At 43.3% G+C, this 23148-nt stretch overlaps 1 long non-coding RNA gene across 1 annotated transcript; it reads right to left on the reverse strand.

Annotated features, from left to right (window-relative positions):
* Nucleotides 1-16822: 16822 nt before the first annotated feature.
* Nucleotides 16823-20444, reverse strand: LOC143259262 (uncharacterized). The gene is made up of 3 exons (XR_013033074.1): nt 20265-20444; nt 19923-19973; nt 16823-19497 (listed from the first exon to the last, which is right to left on the reverse strand). It is a non-coding gene; the product is annotated as an uncharacterized LOC143259262 (long non-coding RNA).
* Nucleotides 20445-23148: the final 2704 nt, after the last annotated feature.

Genomic DNA, 23148 nt, shown 5'->3' on the forward strand with positions numbered 1-23148 from the left:
TTCGCGTTCCACGTTCCACGTTCCACGTTTCGCGTTTCGCGCAGCTTGAGGAGGGGAGGGGGGAGAAACAAACGCCGGTGTCTCGTGTCTCGGTCCCGTGTCTCGGGTCCCGTGTCCCGCCGGACCCACGCGCGAGAGCGCGCGGATACATTTTCTCTCGCAGCCCGTCGTTGTCGTGTGCAAAGAAATTTGCGTGTACCAATAACCTTGATAGATACATATCGGGGAAAAAGCGGAACGGATGGCTGGCTGGTTCGCTGGCTCGTTCGCTGGCTGGTTGGCTGTTGGCTGCTGGCTGCGAGCTGGCTGGCTGGCTGGCTGGCTGGGTGCTCGGTGCTGGCTGACTGGTGCTAAGAGCCGCTCGAAACAGACCGGGGCTTATGGGTCTCCGAATATTAATCCAGTACCCGTTGGAATGCATTATTCTCTTTTTTGCCGGCGATGCGGTGTTGTGCGTTATTTTTATTTTGATTTTTAATAAACATGACCGCCAGAGATTTGCTCGCGAGCTATGATGCGGAGAGACATTTTCTTGATTAAAACCATCGATCTCTCGCCGGGATTACGGACACGTACTTCCGGAAATGAACACACGCCTACCGGCACAGACGGGTTCCGCGCGCGCTGTTCGGTCGGCCCCGACCGAATGCGATGCGAACGGGACGCGAACTAGATGCGGAACGCGCCTCTTACCGCTTACACGTATTTACATTAATTAGCTGCGTTTATCGATTCGCTGTGACGCGGCCGTCACGCGGCGAACGACATCGTCCTAGCGTCGCGCGGATCCGGGAAACGTATCCCGGAAAGAGCGAGAGAGAGAGAGAGAGAGAGAGAGGGAGAGAGAGAGAGAGAGAGAGAGAGAGAGTAGGATCTCCTCTTCTTCGAAAGCGAGGCAACGTGCACGGCAACGGGCTTTCGCCATTAATCTCGCCGAGGACACGTTCGAGAAGCGTTTAATCGCGAGACCAGACGGAGCGGCGGCGTTTCCCGGTTGCATCGAATCAACGGATACGGGAATAACAACGACCGCGACAAGTTGGACGTCTTCGGGCGACTTCCGGAACACGTTCCGAGGCGGACGTATTTGTTCGGACGCAACGTGTGCATGCTAGACATTTTACGACGCCGACGAACTCGGGTCCTCGGCTACCCCATCGGGACCGGACCGGGTCAAAAATTCCGTTGAGGGGGCGCATTCACGATCAGAGTGTCAGAAGAATTAACGCTTAACCTACCACGGTCAAAGTGACCGATCTTTTATTTTACGATACTACAAACTTTGGAGACTTCTTCGTGGAGAATGACTGAATAAATTATATTATTGAAACAAGTCTCATAATTAAAACTTTACAAAATCCAAGTGAATTATATCTTTTCACTCTTGTGAGTCAATGCACGCTAATCGTCATTACAGGTCGGTTGGTTTAGTGTTAAAGATGAAAAAATATATATATATATTATAATTATTATAATTATTATAATTATATATATTTATTTTATATATATTTTAGGTTCTATATGTTAAGCAGTACGTACTAATTGTGTACGCTACATTGTTTTTTACATTCCTTCCTTACTTTGTATTATAATATATATTTATATGGGTAAAGAATCCTTTGTTACAGACGAAGAAATAAAAAGAAATATAGAATCTCTCTCTTTTCATTTCTTCCTCTGTAACAGATATGATCTTTTTTACCTATATACATAAATAAATTGAAAGATAAATTAAAAAAAAGAACAGTACTTTTCCACACATCCTTACAGGATATGCGTTTTCGTTTTTTCACCATTTTCACCGGTCCCAAATATCACCTATCACCTACCCAAATTTTCTCCTCAAAACTCTCCAACGTTATCTTTCCACCTTCACCATCGAAGTCACGCCCGTGCAATTTAAGCTAGACGTCGAGGTATTCAAATAGCGAGCGAGATTCTCTCCTTCCTACAACCTTCATATAGTACATGTAAATGTTCTCAAATCTTCCAAACCGTATATGCAGGGTGTCCTAAAATTATGGTATTTCCGGGAAATGGGGAGGTTCCCGAGGTTATTTCAAGTAACTTTCTCCTTTGCGAAAATGCGATCCGCGGCTTCGTTTACGAGTTATTAACGAAAAACAGTGACCAATGAGAGAGGCGAGCTTGGCCGGCGCGACGCGTCCGAGCCAATGAACGGAACCGGGACTTCGACCGCTCATTGGCTCGACCGCCTAGCGCTAGACGAGCTCGCCACTCATCGGCGGAACTGGGCTTCGACCACTCATTGGCTCGGCGGCCTCGCGCCAGTCGGGCCGTCCTCTCATTGGTCAGAGTTTTACGTTAATAACTCGTAACATCACCTAATCGCCTAAGTTTTAATATACACATTATAGTGAATTGCATAATGTCTTCATCGAAACTTGACCATCGAGTAACGTTTCAAGTAATCGCGGCAAAACGCGATTACGAACAATAAAAAAAACAGTGGCGTAGACTTCTCACGTGTCCGTACGTGACGGATGCGAGCAATGCTCAATTCCGCCGACTTTTCCGGCCACGCACGTACTTACAGTATTTTCGAACGTATCGGGTTCGCGGCGGCAAGTTCTACGGTTTCACATATTTCTACGGGAGCAGATTCAAGGATACGATACTCGAACAATTCCGAACGTTATTCGACTGGAGATAATCAGTCTCGGATCTCCAGTTTGTACAATGACTTTCGGTTACGCCCGTTCGACGTGTAAACGGAAAGTTTCTCTTTCGTGAAAGCTTCTTTGTTCCTTCGTAAGACTGATTGCTCGATAATGACGACACGCAATACAATAACTTTTTCAATTTTAACATTTTAAAACTGAATTTGCTTTTAACATACTGCTGGCAGTTTTCTGATTAAAACGAGACCAAACATGATATAGCGTGGACAGATATTTCTGATTACGTGAAATTAAATCAATCGCGATGTAATTAAATAAATATGATCTAAAGCATGTGGTGTGTTTGGTCTCATTTTAAATGGAAGAAACTCGCCGATATGTCGACGACAATTTTCATGTATAAAGTATTAAAAATAAAAAAATTTTAAGCGTCGTTTTTATTCTAGCATTATTGTGTACTTGCATTAATGTGCACCGATATGCTGACCGCTGGCTTTTAAGTTTGCCGACTGCCTTGATTTTCGTTCTCTCTCCCTCCCTCTGTTCCCCTTTCTCTCACGAGATGTCGACAACTGCAAAGGCGAGCCGCGAGGCTCGAAGAATCGAAACTAGCCTTTCCAAGTTCATCTTCGATTCCAAGTTGAAGGACTATTCGAGAGAATTTACGGTACTTGGACAGCGGTTTGGCCAGTCGAATGAGAAAGCACATTGAATCAACGTAGAGTTGTACGTACATGCGTCTTCGCTGGACTTCCGGAACGCGGTGGTCGGTCCTGCCGCAATTAGTCTCGCGATTGGACGATAGCGAGGAGGGCATTCTTCGCAGTTCGCAGCGGAGAGAATTTCGCTGGACCGGGCCGGGTCGTGACGAGGGCGGCCATTACGGGCGGAATCACCGGGAGATTGTATCGCGACACCGAACGCGACCGAACGCGACCGAACGCAACCGAACGCGACCGAACGAAACAGTTTAATTGCTCGCGTTACGCGCGGATCGTCGGGCTCGTTCGTAAGAAGGTGACGCGTGTGTGCGTGCGTGTATGTGTTTGTCGCGGGTCTCGGCCGAGTCGGAACGACCCGTACGGTGCAACGACCGTTCAAACGACGAAGGCTGTATTGTTTCCTCTGATATTTTTCAACCACTGCCGCGTAGCACGGCTCGGTTACGTACACCGGATGGAACAACGCCCCCGCGCGGTGTCCGGTTTAATATTAATGCCGGCGAAATTGAAATACTAATTAGTATTCCAAACCGGCCGGCGCGCTCCGTTGCGACGGCGTGTCGGTGTCGTCGGTCTCGTCGGTCTCTTAAAACGAGACGACAAGAGACGAGGCTGGCCAAGATAGGTTTCGTGCCTCGAGAAACCCGACGCTCGCACTCGCGAGAAATTACTCGTAAAATGGCTGGCTGGGAGCGCGCGGGAACGCGGGAGTGGGGGGAGAGGAGGCGAACGCGGGGAATCGCGAGGAAACGTCCGTACGTTTTATGGCTTTCGAGGATTCATCCGGCGACGACCGTGAACGTAAACACGCCGGATCGCCCTTTTATCGGGCTGAGAAGACTCGCGTTTAATCTCCGACGGGGGGCGGGAGTCGATCGAGCGAACGCGTGTCGCGTCGCGTCGCCTCGAGTATGGACGCGTTGTTGCAGCTCTACGCGAGCACGTTGCCAGGATCTCGCGCGCGTCTCGTGTCCCGCCCGACAATTTTTGTCAACGCTTTTCCACGTTTTACATACCCGCCATTCTCAACGGCCAGCGTTTCGCGACCGCACTAAATTCTTTCCCAGCGGATTCCTCGCGCAGCATGCTAATTTATTACCATCGCCGCGAACGGCGTTGCGGTCGTTGAGCTTTTCGTCCCGCCTACCTCGTAATCGCGTCGCTATCGTTTATCTCGCCGCGACGTTCGCTTCACCGAAACCGAAGGTGTCTCGGATGGTTTATTCGGCCAGTTGATGGGGTCGTTCGCGCTCGTAAAAAAAACAAACTGGGACGAAAGGCCGAGAAAGCGTAGTCTCGAGGATCGGCGAGAACGCGCGATTGGTTCCCGGTCACTGCGAACGACGGCGTGTCCTGTCCGGACGCATTCATTGTCCTTCGTCGTCTTCGCCGATATACTCGCGGACGGTGTCCCGTAGAAGGGTCGTAGACCATTCGTAGACGGCTCGGGTACGTTCGAGCCCCGGCGAGGGATCAGCACTCGAGACGAGGACTTTCTCTGCTCGACTTTCCCCGAGGAGGACACGGTGATCCTGCGGATTGACGATGGACCCCGAAGGCGTCCGAGACAGCGCTTTGTAAATAGTCTGTCGAGAGCGTGTAGGATAACGGTGGAAACAAACTAATGTCGGGTTACCTTGAAATCAACGACGATTATTTCAACGACAATATTTGCTGTCGTCGACGCGATTTCAGCGAAGCACCGCACTTCACCGACATTGTTTATGCAGGGTGTCCCAGAAATGTCTCGCAATCCGAAAGTGGGGGGTTCCTTAGGTCATTTGGAGCAACTTTTTCCTTTACAAAAATTTTCTCCGAGGCACCGTTAACGAGTTATTAACGAAAAACAGTGATTAACGAGAGGCGAGCTCAGCTGGCGCGAGGCGACCGAGCCAATGAGCGGAACTGGGCTTCGTGCGCTGGTTGGCTGGGCCGCCTCGCGTCAGCCGTGCTCGATTCTTATTGGTCACTGTTTTTCGTTAATAACTCGTTAACGGGGCCTCGGAGAACATTTTTGTAAAGGAAGAAGTTGCTTCAAATGATCTGAGGAACCCGCCATTTCCGGATTGCGAGACATTTTTGGGACGCCCTGTATACCGACACGTTGAAATCGCCGACAAATGTTTACATCGACTCCCGTTTCATCGACGAGTGTTATTGTCGACACTTAGAACTTTTGGCGGTATACCAAGCATACGTTTGAACGTCGTGTTGTTCATGCTTATTGTTACTATTTAGTTTACGTATTATTATAGTTTACGTTTAGTTTACGTATTATTTACGGTAAAAAAAATGGATTTGTCAAGGGAATGTCACAGTACTGAGAACGAAGCGCAACTGTTTTAAATAGCACTGCACATTCGGATCCTTCTTTAACCTCTTGACATACAAATAAAACGGAATTTGACGCGTCCGAAAAATACTATCGAATTTCGCTCGAGTGAACAGTTATGTGCAAGCTGAAAAAGAGAATGTTTTATTTTGAAATTTGAATTACCGATTTGGATGTAACTTTGTTATTGGTACTGTCGAGAGGGTGAGAGGTTAGGGCATCTTGAACATTGTAAACAAACTAGAATCATCGCACGAGAGTGAAGTAGACCGAGTAATCTAATAATAGACTACACGGTGTCAGTCGAAAATAGCTCTCGACGAATTAGACTCGTCAAAGTCTACAGTGACGGATGAAATGAATGACGAGCCCAACTCGTCATTGTATGTCAAGGGGTTAATAACCCTTCCGAAAGGTTTTCCATTCCGAGCATTCAGCATTTCGTCGTCAATATTTTTTGGTTCAGTAGATTTATTTTTTTGTCGTTTACGTAACACCTGCTGATTCAAAGCAGAATTACAACGGAAATTGTGGTCGAATAATTTTCTCTGTCTCTCTACGGTCGCATATCTGACAATCTTGCGTGGTCTCTCGTCGGTAGCAACAGCCAGTTCACTTATTTTATTGCGAACTGTAATAATTCGAGGACGCGCTGCTTGCAGTGCATAATTATGTTTTTTAGGGTCATGAGAACGAATAACGTGTTTTCCGTTTACAAATATTGTAGTTACTCATCCTCTGCGCTCTCACACAACTGTCCCCTCTTCTGCCACTTTTATTTTCTCACACACATCCAATAGAACGGATTGCCTCTGTTTCTGCATTTCTTACACACGAAGTGTCGATAATAACGTTTGTCGGTGAAACGGGAGCCGATGTAAACATTTGTCGGCGTTTTCAACGTGTCGGTATATAAACAATGTCGGCGAAATGCGGTGTCGCTGAAATCGTGTCGATGAAAATATTGTCGGTGATTTCAAGATAATCCACTAATGCCACGTCACGGGGAATCACGTGAAATCGTAGGAAAAATAACACGTGAAATCCGTTCGCACGCCGTACAACATAGGTAGAAACTAATACTAATGTCGGGTCGCGTGAAATCATGGGAAATCATAGGAATGAAATTCCCGACCATGCATGAATAGACTGACGCGATCCTGATCCTATCTCTAACAATTTTGAAATACGGTAGAACTTCGATTATCCGAATTCAAAATTGATAGTCAATTTCTCGTTATCTTCGTTAGATTATTAATACAATAGCATAGGATGATAACTCGAGATTTATAAATAAAGATATATATATATATATATTATATTATATATTATATATTATATATTATATATTATATATAATATATTATATATATTATATTATATATATTATATATTATATATTTATATTATAGATAAAGATTGAGGAAAATCTAGTTCGGTCAATCGAGACTCTACTGTGATAGAAACAGGCAGGCTAGCACCCTTCGAAAGTCACAAGATTTTCAACGACATTAAAAGTAATAACGCCGCGTCTCGTGAAATATTTCTAAATATTTCTATTATTTCGAATCTGTTAAGACGAATTTTCAAAGTTTGCACCACGGATAAATCACCCATGAATACAGATTCGATTCACCAAGTGTAGAGCTCGGCTCTATTTTACCGTTCACTTTGGATGCTCGCTTTCGAAGAAACGCAGGTGAACACAATATTTGCATTTTTCACTGCGGATGAGTCATTCGGGATGCGCATCTAAATTCGTCTTTAGCAACGGATCAGTATAACGTCAAACTGTTGTATTATATTGTTGTATATTATATAATATATATTATATATATTATATAGTTGTATTATATTGTCACGTGTGGTTAGTATGATTTTTACCTTAACAAATTACCCTTCGGATGACCAAAAATAGTCATTCCCTCGACTGCTCGTGAAATGTCGGAGAGCTGAAAATAGTCAAAACTTACAAAAGAAAAACTTAACGGTTAAAACATCAATTCCGACATTTCATAAGTTATATCCATTTTTATAAAATGATGCAACAACGTTAAAATATGCTAGCTATATGGAAAAGATTTCGCACGAGCAGCTCGCACCGCATTGCGTTATCATATTTTTATCTTAATCCTCGCCGTACCACTCTCTTTCCGGGTTATTTCGGACCCAGAGCTCTAACTTGACCGTTTGACACTCGACGGCATCCGCTGTTTGTTTATGTTAGAGCAACGACAGCAAATGCAGAAAGAAAAGTAGCAAATGTAATTACTATGTAAAAAAGTGTACGCTAAGATAACAGTAATAATAATAATAATGATGATAATAACAACAAAATTGTAGTTCAAAATGTCTGCAACATAAGATGACGGGTCCGTCTGGACCCAAACGTGGGGCTTGAACGCCCAACCGTCGGTACCGCGAGGGTTAAACATGGATGCGAGACGTCGAAGAGCGTCGGAGGAGCGTAACACGGAAACGGCTGGTTTCGCTTTTGCTGATCGATCGTAAACGCGACCGCGAGCCAACGGAAACGCTCCGGAAAAGTATGTCGCAACGTTAGAGTTCCGTCTAATTGAAAAGTTGCCCGAAGCACAGAGGGACGCGCCGTTTAACACCCACCCGTTAGACGGCGACTGCAGAGGGTGTCCGCGGACGCGCTTCGCACCGACTTGTTCGCACAGTGGACAGCGTAACACGTGTGGTGGCAAAGATAAGCCGGCGAAAATACGCGGAGTCACGTATTTTATGAAATATACGTGAGCGTTCCGCAGGGTGGGAGGACGCGGGCAAAGCGGGAAAAGCGGGGCTCGGCTCGGCCCGGCGCGGTGCGGCGCGGAACGATGCGGAGACGGTGTGGACAGGGTGCGGGACGGCGCGGAACGGTGTGGGTGAGAAGTTTCAACGGCATTAGTGCGTCCGGCGGACGATAAACGAATTTTCCAGCGAGATACACCGAAGAAACGGCTGAACGGTCCTTGACTGGAAAGGACGCGCCGCGCGAGGGTCGGAACACCTGCGGCCCGCGCGATAACCTTCGCTTATTCAGACTCGGAGGGTTGAGAGCAGAGAGACAGAGAGAGATAGAGAGCGAAAGAGCGAGAGAGAGAGAGAGAGAGAGAGAGAGAGCGGAGAGGGAAGGGCCGCGTCTTGAAATTTCGGAGCGACGCGGACGAGGCTCCTTCGCGTCGCGATATTACCTTCCGTAAATACCGATAAAGGTTGCCAGTCTCGCACGGTTACTGCCTGAACAATTAAACTGTCGTTGCACGTTGCACAGTGGCTAAGGATGGGCGGGGGGTGGGGGATAGCAGCAAGGGTTGCACGAGTAGCGTGCAACGCGTAGCGCGTAACCCATGCGACGATAGTTGTCTTCGGGGTAACGGCGGCGCCATGGAGGTCGTAGGAAAAAAAGGAACTTGCATCTTTATCGGGCGTTATTAGCTCTTTTATAGCGGGCGAGGGTAACGATGAAGTGCCACTAAACTTCGCAGAAATCCCGCGTAACGTAAAACGATATTTATTACACCACAAACATCCCTCCGCAACTAAGTTTTAACTAGCTCTATACTTTGCAGTATATACGCTATTACTTTATCGGCGGTTCGAACATTTCTATCGACCATTATTTCCCCGAGTTCGGGCCCGGCCCCGGCTCCCGACGCTCCGATATAATTCGAACTCGAATATAATGCAGCTTCCAATATATTGTCGACGATTAGGGCATTAAGCGCCGAGGCTTTTGTAACGGGTCAGCGATCCGGCTCGTTTGTCCGATGCGCCGAATGAAAGCGGAACGAGGAAGGGAAAAATGGCCGGGCTGCGAAACGGGCGCGCGACCAAGAAACGAATCGACGAACCGTCGCTCGTTGTCTCGGCCGCGGAATCGAAACGATCTCCGAATGGCCCGCGGCGGGCCCGAGGCGGCCCGCGTATCGAAAACCCGCGCGGATCCCGGCCGCACCTGAAACGCATGAAAAATGCGCATTACTTGCGATCGCGAGCGTACAGAGTCTGCACCGAGCATTTGCCAGCACAAGACCTCGGGGTGTGTAATTTAACCCTCGGATGACGTGCCGTAGTGGCTGCCGGCCGGGTCTCGCATGACCAATATTAGCATCTATCATATATACGCGTTCAACGTTTTGCCGGAACGTGGGTGCTTCGTTTCACTTCCATTGATTTATTTATTTTTCGATTACAATAGAATCTCGGTCATCCAAACTGACGATATCTGAATTCTTTGTTTTTAAACTATATACATGTTACATATTTAATCTGTACACAAGAATATTTGATCTGGCACTTTCGCGATATAACCGTTCGGTTATTCAAATAGAATAATGTGTGATTCGATAGTTCGGATAATCGAGGCTCTACTGTATTGATAATATTGCCATAATGAGAGGGGTCTGGCAGAGGATAGAAAGCTATTTATTTTTTCTACTTATTACAAATACGGTGAAACCGCCGTATCCGCGGAGATTTGCAATGTTTATACAGTATTGTCTCTCTAATTGACAATAATGTGTAATTTAGGAAGAGGAGATACGATTATTCGATCCTTGCGGTTCATTTTTATAGTTACGAATTGTCAACAAGTATAAAAACGAGCTGCAAGGCTCGAATAATCGTATCTCCTATTACCAAATTGTTAGGGAGACATTACTGTATTTATTTGTTTATGTTCACATGCGAGGCCTTGGAGTTACGTATCGCCGAATTATTTCAAATATCGCGGCAATCGATTCATGGCAATTTTTCCTTCAATGAAATCTGAAGATCATCGTATTGAAGATCATCGTTGAATTCTCGATGTCGCTTACAATACTATAACGTTAAAATTACCTAGTATAATTTAAAAATGTAACGGTGATCTTGCTTTTTTTATCGAAAACCAATTTGTTTTTAAATTTAAACAATTGCAATTTCTTCTCGGTTAATAATAGAGAACATTGTTTTGTCAGACCATCGGGAGGGGTTGAAAAATCGTGGGGATCAATTTGTGACCTATTCTGTGTAGTAAAAGATATTTAATATATATTTGAAAATAAATATCTTATATTTGAAAATAAAATATAAGAATTGTTATACATTATGTTGGTTGAACGCTTTATTGCACTTTAATTGTCTGAAGACAATCATTTACTTCGGATGACCCTGGTTCATCGAGCAAATTTTTTTTTCTCTCTCTCTCTCTTTCTCTCTCTCTCTCTCTTCCTCTCTCTCTCTTTATTTTTCTCTCTCTCTCTCTCTCTCTTTATTTCTCTCTCTCTCTCTCTCTTTATTTCTCTCTCTCTCTTTATTTCTTTCTCTCTTTATTTCTCTCTCTCTCTCTCTCTATTTCTCTCTCTCTCTCTCTCTCTCTCTCTCTTTCTCTCTTTCATTCTCTGTTCCATTATCTCTGATTTTATCATGATAAGTCGCGGATACGTAAAACCGCGGCTACAGAAACCGCGGATACGGCGGTTTCACCGTAATTCATTATGTCTCCTTACCTGTAACACATAAAGGTGACCGCAGAGACCGGTGGCATCGTCATGCCACGGTTACGCGAACCCCGAGAAATTGAAAAAGCTAAAAGAGACCGAAATTAGCGTATTCGGTCGGATTAGGGAAGCTCGGCATTTGATTTTCGCTCGTAAAGCTCCTTCTTGGTCGGACGCGCGCTGCGGCGTTGCGGAGCGCCGCGAAATATCGCCGTTACCGAAACGAACTCGGTTAATGACGCGCCTCAAACGAGCGAAACTCCGCGGAAACTTTTTGCAAACAGCCCCATCGACGATTCGTTAACGCGACACCGCGCGCGCGAAACGTGTAGCGGCGCGAAGCGGCGCGGCAGTTTTCGGCTCGGTTCTCGCCTAAAACGAATGGCGCGAGGCGGCTCCGTAAATTCTCTGTGACGCATTGTGCCGAAACATAATTTGATTTCACCGAAATCCAAAACGGGCGTTACATCTCCGAAATCCGAGCGCCATCGACGGGCACACGCGCGCCATTTCGGTAATTGTGTAGCATAGAACGGCAACGGTAAATTATTTAATTGTCGTGGAATTCCGTTTCATCGAATCGCGTTTCGACCCGGGCCCCGGCCTCTGCCGTTGATTCCCTATTTCCATTTTTTCCTTCGTACCCGCGAATATCGCGGAATATCGTGATTATCGCGGCCCGCGATCGATCGATCACCGTGGACACACGAATCGCGTCGCTCCGAGCGACTCGACCAACGAACCCCACGGACAATGCTCTCCGACATCCTCGGTGCTTTTGTTTTGCCGTGTTCGCGGCTCTCTCTCTCTCTCTCTCTCTCTCTCTCTCTGCTCTCGACTCCGGCGGCTCTCCTGTAACGAGGGGTATTTAGTATTTAACTTTTTTACGATACAACGGGAACGCCGGCCAGCGCTACCACCGGGCGGGCACGCGAAAGTTCCCGGCGATCGCGTATTGTTTATCATTATACATCCACAACCCGCGGCTGTAAATAGGCCGTATTGGTACATGCCCTAAATGCAAACCTACGCCCTCCCGGCTCCGCGGACACGAACCCCAACCGAGCATGTATCCCGGTGAAACGAGTTAACTTCTCGCTCGTTCCCGAATTCCCCTAAATCGCGCCTTGGACCGCCACTGGTTTACACCATTTAAAAATTACACTGTTACTTGCTTCCACGACACTGCGGCCACCTATTATTCTCGGATAACTATTTATTTCCATTTTCTGTCCCCGCTGAGCGCTGCTGATTTTAATGCACCCCTTCGCGTCCTTTTAGAGTTATTATTATCATTTACTATTATTATTTTTATTATTATTTTATTATATATATTATTATTATTATTATTATTATATTATTATTTTATTATATATATTATTATTATTATTATATTATTATATTATTATTTTATTATATATATTATTATTATTATTATATTATTATATATTATTATATTATTATTATTATTATTATTATTATTATTATTATTATTATTATTATTATTATTATTATTATTATTATTATTATTATTATTATTATTATTATTATTATTATTATTATTATTATTATTATTATTATTATTATTATTATTATTATTATTATTATTATTATTATTATTATTATTATTATTATTATTATTATTATTATTATTATTATTATTATTATTATTATTATTATTATTATTATTATTATTATTATTATTATTATTATTATTATTATTATTATTATTATTAAAATATTACCACTTTTATTATTATCGTCAATTTTTGTTCTTGGTCTTCTCTTTTACTGTCATTTAATTTATATTCATTATCATTATCAACTTTACTTTGCGTGGCGAAAAACGTTTTCCATGAAGTATAACACGTTGAGCGCCGCGTCGACCACATACGGGTGACGCTAATTTTTGACCAATTTTTAGAATTCATTTTCATAGTAATATATTCGAACAATCACAATTTAAATAGAATGTCTCGGATACGAAAGCGTTCTGATGTCATCCACTACGATCAATTTTAACTTTCTAGTTTATTATGGGAATTTTAGGGGTTGTTTCTCGGCGCTTAACGTGTTAATTGTTTTCGAGAAGGGCATGTCCATTTTAAAAAAAATGGAATCGCATATTTTTTATTATATCAGTTGATGCACCTTAGTATCGTTTACAAAAAGGTATTATTCTACTTATGTTAAAGAATCAGCCTGCATCGATTGCAAAACATTGAAGTCGGGACACAAATTTTTCTCTTTCTCTAAGAATTTCGACAAGTTCAAATTAATGCATCATTCTTTGTTTCTTTCAATTTTTCCACAGGTTTTGTATCGAACCTGCTCATTTTTCCCATAAATGCATAAAATCCGCAAATTCACCGGCGAGTCACTTGACTTCCGCTTCCGTCCGAAACGACCGGCTGTATTTTGTTCAAATTTCTGAGCGGCGTTTATTTTCCAGCAGCTTCGCCCGCGAACGTTGACCTAATCGAAGCTAGTCGCGCACGGACACGGCGTTTCCCTTTTTCACGAACGGCGAGGTTGCAACAAGATAACAACGTTCGCTTCGAACAATGCGCGCGGTTGACGTAATTTTTTCGCCGGCTCGCCGCACGCGAGCGTCCATTTTCTTATCTATTTAATTGATCGCGCGTCTCGCCGCGCGCCGCTATAGCAATCGTCGAAACGCATCGGTTCCAAACTGCGCCCGGTTGCTCGCGTCAACCGCGACGGAATCTTCGCCGTTTTCGGTAGCTTTCGCTCGACGCGAACCCGACGACCGACGGCGAGGGATGAACGAGGAGCGCCCGCATCTACGTCCGATCGGAAAATCATCCGGCCGACACAGATTAAAACATTGTGTTCGCGATTGAATGTTCACGATTGGCCCGACAACGATCGATCCGCTCGCGGAACGTCGCAGCGCTGCCAATTAAATGGAACTCGTTCGATTAGCCGGGTCCTATGGGTCTCGTCTCGTCTCGTCGAGTCGAGTCGCGTCGTCCAGGAGAGAAGCCTCGGATCGGAGCCTGGATAATTTCAACGAGGAGTTACCGTATCCCATAGCGGGAACTCGTGACTCTAAATACAATATGTTTCCTCGATAAACGGTGAAAGTTAACGTTGCTGGAACACCAGCGGAAAAGTTTCCTCGGCAATGTTTCTAACGGTTATTCCCGCGTATTTTTCCATCGCCAACCCGCGCCCATCGCCTCGGTCGGCCTCCATTGATCCGACAGATTCGCCGCGAAAATATTAGAGAACGCCCCTCCACCGAATGAACTAGATCTTTTTATTTTGATTATTATTATTATTAGTAGTAGTAGTAGTAGTAGTAATAGTAGTAGTAGTAGTAATAGTACTAATAGTAGTAGTAATAGTAGTAGTAGTAATAATAGTAGTAGTAGTAGTAGTAATAGTAGTAGTAGTAATAATAGTAGTAGTAGTAGTAGTAATAGTAGTAGTAGTAGTAGTGTAGTAATAGTAGTAGTAGAAGTACTAATAGTATAATTTAAATATAAATATATATCATTTAATATATTTAATATATAATATATTTCATAAATATACAAGTGTATGTATATGTACATGTATATGTATAATATATATATATATTTTTTTTTTTTATCCTGTATGTAAATGATGTCCAATGATGTCAGATTCAAGCGACGCAGGTTCGGCGAACGGTTATGATTGTCAAAAGACATTGAGCTAATAGACAATCGAGTTATCACAAATTATCAGTCTCCAATAATATCAATTCTTGTCTTACTGTCGTTCCTGTTACTGTCATTATTATTATTATTATTATTATTATTACTATTATTATTATTATTATTTTTATTTTTATTTTTGTTACTATTAGACTGCAGATCTTTATGCAAAATAAAAATTGTCACAATTTCTTATATAAAAACAGAAGTTAGACATAAACGTATTACTTGCATCAAAACGATGCTAATACAGCGAAAACAATGCTGCCATTTTTATCAAATTCTCTTTTGAAAGGGTCCTTTGAAAACGTTCTTCGCCGTTCTGGGTTTCTTTTTATCCATTTTTGCTATAAATACGTAAGATCCGCAGTCTGGTTATTATACATTCGTATTCGTGCGCTCGCTGTCATCGCACTTTCTTTAACAAAGGGCCCGCACCGTTTGCACAACAAATACCTTATTAAATGGAGCAGCGTCCATGGTTGCGTTGGGAACGTACAAACGAAACGGAAAAAATTAAACAAATCTCTAGATTCATTGGCATTCGGCGAAGAATTTTCACGAAAGAATTCCTGCGTCGATTTCAACGTACGCAAGCGCACGAGAACCGCTTCGTTACTATTATTAACGTGCAGAAGGTTGCGCGGCGTAATTAGTTTTTCCACCGAAAACTGGCCCGCAAACAATGCCCCCGCTCGTTTCGAATGCGGTTGAAACACGTTTAAATATTCAAAATGTCAAAAAAGAACTCCACGTTGCACGGGAGGGTGGGAACTGCGGTCGTTTGCGCAGCTACCGTCGAAATTTAATGAAAAAGACTGTGATTCTTGATTCAAAATGGATAGGTAGACGGAGGAAAACGGGTTTCGGGCTCGTTTCCGGCGCATAGAAACCCGCGAGAATCAGCTATTACCTGCCGCGCAAAATAGGCACGGGCCGGAAGTGAAGTATAGCGATAGCGACGTAATCTCTGAAGCGGTTCCGTCTTGGGCTCGACATGCTCGGCGAATTTTTCACGGCTGCGGGATAGAAGGTAACAGAGGCTGGGACGCCGACGTCGCACAGCGCGGCCTGCTGTGGATAAAAATTGGGAAATTGTTGCTCTATATTGAAATACTTGCTTGGCAATATCATCAATCCACGAGTAATCTATATAAGTGCAAGCATTAAATTCTGATAAAATTGATAGAGTACCAGTTACAATTAAATGTACCTGATTATGGTATAATCTAATAATATAATCTGATAATATAACCTAATAATATAACCTAATAATATAATCTAATAATATAACCTAATAATATAAATTAATAATATAACCTAATTACAATAAAGTCATCTCACTTGTTCGATGTACGTACATAGTTATTTCTTGAATTCCTTTATAACCTTCAATATAGAGAATTTTAACACAAACATGTACAATTTTAGTTAGAAATAAAAATTTTATCTTAAAAAATTGATTCAAACGAAAACAGTACGAAATATTCTGTACTTTTGATTATCTTCTGCCAAAAAGCTGTATTACATATCCCATAATTACGTTAACATCCGGAAAGAGGTGATTCCTTAGGTCATTTGAAGTAACTTTCTCCTTTGCGAAAATTCGATCCGCGGCTTCGTTTGCGAGTTATTAGCGAAAAACGGTGACCAATGAGAGACGAGCTTGGCCGTCGCGAGGCCGCCGAGCCAACGAGCGGTCGAAGCCCAGTTTCGCTGATTGGCTCGGCCGCCTAACGCTACGCGAGCTCGCCTCTCATTGGTCAGAGTTTTTCGCTAATAACTCGTAAACGAAGCCGCGTACTGAATTTTCGCTAAGGAAAAAGTTACTTCAAATGACCTCAGGAATCACCCTTTTCTGTATTTCAAGATAATTATGGAACATCTTGTGTAATTCTTTTCTACAACAAATTGCTATATTGGACATCATTCATCTCACTTCACAGAAATCCATACATCGAAAAACGATTACAAAAGACGCCAGTAAAAATTTCTCTGCGATTCAATAGGAAGGAAATCTTACAGCTAAGGAAAGAAATTCAATTGCATCAAGAATGCTTGACGATTTGCAAATCGGCGAACACCGAAACAGAAAACGCCGGATCAGAAGATGGCGACGAATTTTTCCAAAACTTGCAAACATTTATTTACCAATATTATATCACGCGAATTCGTGTCAACGTTTGAACATTTTTCGCGAGCGTTTCGATCATTGTCCGAAAACCCCTTCAATCCGACGACGTCGCGCCGACGCGGGGTCGTCGGGTTTTTTCGCGGCCGTCTTGCCCGCTTTGCCGCGTTGCCGCGCCGCGCCTCCTAAACCTTTTTCATTTATCTTCGCCGGGCGCAGCTTAAGCAGCAATTTTCCACCGCTCTTTGCATCTGCTTGTTTCAGCCGCTCCGAGCAATCCCCTTAATGTATATACTTTTTCTCACTGTCATAATTGAGGAGCCGTCCGAAGCTAGACCACTTCCAAGGAGTGTTCTTCCCTCATAAATTTCCGACTTAGGTTCCGCGTGCTACGTTTCTTCGCGCCTCGTTTCGCGGGAAATGCTCGTGAAGTGGCTGTTGCGAGAGAAATTCGCGAGAACCGGATCCGCCTTCGGCTTCCTCTCCTCGTCCAACGTTCTCGCACCGTTTCGAATACGAGTTTCTTGTCTGCCGTCGTTACCGGCGATCGCTCGCTATCGAATTTTTCCGCGAGCCCCCCCTAAAACGAACGATATCCAAAATATTTCGGGGAACCTCGAAAATTAGCCGCGTTCCGAGCGAACGAACGCGGCTAGATTCCCGCAAGCGGAGGCTGGCCGGCGAGCTTCGTATCTTTTCCCCGGTGGGATTGCGGCAGGAGGACCCGGACGGTTTAATGCGGGGGATCTCGGACGACGGAAACACAATTACGTAGAAATAGTGCCGGACGAAAGCTGCAACTGCGATAGGTGAATAAGTAAGAGGGAATCGGAGCCGGCAATTCGTTCGGGCGAAAAGTCGGAAGGAAATATTCAAATGTAGGGGACCCGAGAGGCTTCGGCACCTCCGGAGAGATCCGCGGGGGTTAACGACGCCCCGAGACAGGATGCGTCGTCGCGACGCCGATCCCCTTTGACCCGATCCTCGTTGTCCCGCAACAACAGCAACAACGACCGAGAGCGACTTCCGGCAGGAATCGTGGGACGAGACCAGAAGCCGGGTCGGGCCGTTCCGAGGGGCACGCGGAAAAATGTCGATGGCCGTGATTGCGAGAGCGTTGCTTTTCGCGCGGGTCTCGGTACGCTTGAGCGTGTTTGCCTTCGCGTGAAACATTTGATGATTCGCAAATATGGCCCTCGAACAACGCCGCATCGCCGCGTTGGCGATCTTATATTTACACGCAAAGTTATCAGTGGCATCGTCTCCGCGCCTTGTCAAATTACATGCACCTGTACGTCATAGGAAGACGTGACTTTGACCCGATCCTCGTTGTCCCGCAACAACAGCAACAACGACCGAGAGCGACTTCCGGCAGGAATCGCGGGACGAGACCAGAAGCCGGATCGGGTCGTTCCGAGGGGCACACGGAAAAATGTCGATGGCCGTGATTGCGAGAGCGTTGCTTTTCGCGCGGGTCTCGGTACGCTCGAGCGTGTTTGCCTTCGCGTGAAACATTCGATGATTCGCAAATATGACGGAACGAGTTTCCGCGTCGCGCGTCACGCATCGCGCGCGTCGCCTATCACGCACACCGCGCGTCGCCAACGAAAACGTCGAAAACTTTGGGAACCTGGTACGTAGCCAGGCCCGGCGACACGTATTGGTGAAAACACTCGGCAACGATTGTTATCCGGTCGATGTTTTTTCGGCATTAACCGGCTATATAGAAAACAAATGTTATTCCGGGACGACGACCAAACGGAACGGGAAGTCGATTTCTTCCGGCGCGGTGCGTCCGACGAATTTTCGATTGAAAATTCCGCGACACGTCTCGAGTGCGGTATCACTCGTAACGCTCGCAAAAATAAGCAACAGTTCGAACAAAAGATATTCGTCGAACCGGCAAGGACTGGTTAAAGGAAAATATTATTTTGTATAGTTCCATAATTAAAAGATGGCGACATCATAGGATAGTAAAGGCCTTTCCCTGGTGCTGGTCGTTGCAGTTAACCCTTTGCACTCGAGTGGTGTCACTGAGACGCCGGTAAAATTGTTATATCACGTTCTAACATGATTTTTATATTATTAAAGTTTAGATTTAAAGATATTGTCGAACCGGCAAGAACTGGTTAAAGGAAAATATTATTTTGTATAGTTCCATAATTAAAAGATGGCGACATGGTAGGATAGTAAAGGCCTTTCCCTGGTGCTGGTCGTTACAGTTAACCCTTTGCACTCGAGTGGTGTCACTGAGACGCCGCTAAAATTGTTATATCACGTTCTAACAAGATTTTTATATTATTAAAGTTTAGATTTAAAGATATTTGTCGAACCGGCAAGGACTGGTTAAAGGAAAATATTATTTTGTATAATTCCATAATTAAAAGATGGCGACATGGTAGGATAGTAAAGGTCTTCCCCTGGTGCTGGTCGTTACAGTTAACCCTTTGCACTCGAGTGGTGTCAGTGAGACGGCGCTAAAATTGTTATATCACGTTCTAACAAGATTTTTATATTATTAAAGTTTAGATTTAAAGATATTTGTCGAACCGGCAAGGACTGGTTGAAGGAAAATATTATTTTGAATAAATAAATAAAGGTCTTTGCACTCGAGTGGTGTCACTGAGACACCGCTAAAATTGTTATATCACGTTCTAACATGATTTTTATATTATTAAAGCTTAGATTTAAAAGATTGTTTCTTAACAATCTTACGTTCTTACGTAACTGTTCTGTAAGTGACAAGACTCAATTTCGTATATATAAAATGCACTTTGTCACATAAAATGGAATGGCTATAAGTCGGAAAAATTATTTTAGATTTACAGTTAAAATGGCTTCGAGTGCAAAGGGTTAATATCAGATGTAAAGCAGATCATTACAATCTGGCTGAATCACTTACACGTTCAGGTGATCCTAAATGCGATTCTGCGAATACCAAGTACAGGTAGCTCTGAAACAATACAGCATCCTATAACACGATTTCGCTCTAACACGATAAGATAAATTGCGAGAACCCTCGTATAGTACTGCAACCTGTAACATTGTTTCGCTCTAACACGATAAGAAAATTGCAAAAATCTTTGTACGGCATTGTACTTCTTCAGCACTGGATAACACGATTTTTGTTTAACATATTTCAAAACTAAGTTACCTTAAAATAACGACGGGAAGGAATGATGAACTATAGTGACTTTACGTGAAAATATAATTACTATAATTAAGGATATATAAATATACATACTTTTCCGCTGAATAAAGCCGAAAATTCAAAAGGGAGCTGCAAAATTGTCTTAGCTGCAAATTATCTTCGTACCATGAAATCTCCGATGATCTTGTAAAAACCTGTAAACGAACAAAAATTATAGATTTTTTAAGGAGAGCGCAATAAATCTGAATGAAGAAGAAGATTCAGAAAGTGAAGGTGATATTGTCCAATCGAAAACACGTTCTCGTTTGATTGTACTGAGTAGTGAGTTGTAAGAAATTCATTAAATTAAGGTTACATTAAATGAAAATAATATTTTTCGTCTCTTTTTCGTTTTGTGTTACACATACATTTATATTCTTAATAAAAGTTAAGTTGCTTATATGGAATTTAAAAAAGATGTTTATTTTTAATAAGTTTCTTGGTACGTACCCCCCCCCCCTTCTTTTGTACTGACTCTGGGTCTCATATAACACGGTTTCACAAAACACAGCATTTTCTAAGAAAATTTTCGATTGTCAACAATTACAAAAACGAGCTACAAGGCTCAAATGAGCCGTTTATTTCGAAAGTGGCATAAGTCACTTTACCGTAATGAAAAAATAATGTTTATACGAAATTATTTATACCGAGAAAAATATCAGTATCCTGAGATAACAAATACAAGTAAATCTTCTCGAAAGATAGCATCCATATTGTTAAACGTGTCAAAACGCAACCCTTGGATACATCGACTTAAAAACAAAGTGACTTATGCCACTTTCAAAATAAACGGCTCAAATAATCGTATCACCACTTCCGAAATTGTCCATGTTTGTTTTCAAGCCGAAGAAGAATTAGGGAGAATTTACTGTATTTTCCGTACACGTCATTTGTAACCACAAACGTATAGCTGAGATAAACGTCTAGCGTGGTTTCAAAATGCCATAAATAAAGTAAAGAAAAAGAGCGCCTCGCGATCGCTTCAAAAGTGGCCTCAACTTTCTCGGGGTTGGACCGGAAGGGGACGTTGGTTCGGGAACACAGTTGCACGGAGACACGGAGCCACGGTCGCGAACAATATCGTCGATCGACACGATCCAGAAACTTCGTCTTCCTCGAATTCCACGGTTTTAGCTCCTGTTAGCTCGCGACGCGACGACGTCGAATTCTTCCGCCGTGTTGTTCTCGCGCGCAAAGCTTGTGTCCCGCGAGCCCCGCGAAATTTCTACCGTGACATTCCCCGGCTAATCATAATCCCCTTGCAATCTGTCAGCCCCCCGCGAGACTCCGGGACTGCAGCCGAATGCATCGCGTAAGCGCAAGGCGCCAAAATTCCGCGGTTCGTTTAGCCATTGTCGGATCGCTGTGCAAAATGGCTCCTGAACGAGTACCTACGTTAAGCGATTCATTATGTCCCGGCTTGGGTTAATGGCCCTCGAACAACGCCGCATCGCCGCGTTGGCGATCTTATATTTACACGCAAAGTTATCAATGGCATCGTCTCCGCGCCTTGTCAAATTACATGCACCTGTACGTCGTAGGAGGACGTTTAATCAAATTTAATTTATTTCATTTATTTCATTTTCCTCTCGTTGCGAGTAAATTGGGAATATTTTTTATGCAACGAGATCCTTGCGACGACGGTAATACGGTGATACAAAAGGATGACAAGATTTAATTGACTAAAACGATTTTTCCTCATTCGTAGAGGAACATTTGCGACATTCTTCTGTTTTCCAACAACTTCTCTGCTTCATTGAAACGTTCCGCTCTTATTGCAGCAATATGCAGCATTTATTGCAGCATATTATATTACTTGTTATTTTATTTCTTATATTTTAACCTCCCTTATTCGTTACCGTCTTTTCTGTGTAACGAAGGGTTTTTCTTTGTTGACGTGAATAAATTATTATAATTATTACTATTATTACATCTTGAAGCTTATGACTTTGATGATGTACAGTAATTTTTCCCGGAAATGCCAAATTTTGGCATTTGGCATATTTTGTGTCACAACGAGTATACTCGTCCTGCGCAAAATCTAACAACCATTGGTTATTTAAATTGTAATTTTAGTGAAAACAAAAACATGTTCTCAAATTTCAGGATGTTTAGAATATTTTTAGGCCAATCCTGCACGAAGGTGTTCAGATTGTTATAAAAATAAGATTATAAAAGAATCACGATGTTGGTGCTCGACGTGCAAAGTGCCATCATGTATCGTTCCTTGCTTTGCTGAATTTGTCCGGAATTTTTGCTGAATTTTCGCTAAATTTTTGCTGAATTTCTGAATTTTTAACTTTTATAAGTATTTGATTTTTCCTGCGTTTTTCGATTATTATATCATTTTTAATTATAATAATAATAATAATAATTGATATTAATTATTAATTTTCTAAAATAAAACTGTACTTTTGATCCAATATTTTAATAGCGACACTTATCCTGTGTTCGACGAGTATACTCGTCATCGCTTGATTCTCTAATGTCTCCCTAATTGACGCTCAGATTGCCCACAAAAATCGACAATTTGGGAAGAGGAGATACGCTTATTCGAGCCTCGCAGCTCGTTTTTATAGTTCTTGATTATATCTTGACCATAATCTTGCTCGATCAATCGTATCTCCTCCTCCGGAATTGTCCATTTTTGTGGACAATCCGAGCGTCAATTAGAGAGACATTACTCTACATAAATGACGACGCTTCGAAAGGGAGTCGCCCACCTAACACGTGAAAAATCGCGAACAAACACCGAATGCTTGTCACTAATTTATCCTTGGAACATCTCGACTCGTTTTCCCGGACTTTCGGTCGCGAAAGGAAACGTGCGCGCGATCAAAGATCCCTAGCAATCGGCGCGACTAGGCCCCGATCGTCGTCTCGTTGCGAGGCCAGTGCGCTAGGCTCTTCCCTCGGAGCTTTATTTTCACGCGGATCA

The sequence above is a fragment of the Megalopta genalis genome, chromosome 3 (assembly GCF_051020955.1).
Source record: "Megalopta genalis isolate 19385.01 chromosome 3, iyMegGena1_principal, whole genome shotgun sequence".
Lineage (NCBI taxonomy): Eukaryota > Metazoa > Arthropoda > Insecta > Hymenoptera > Halictidae > Megalopta > Megalopta genalis.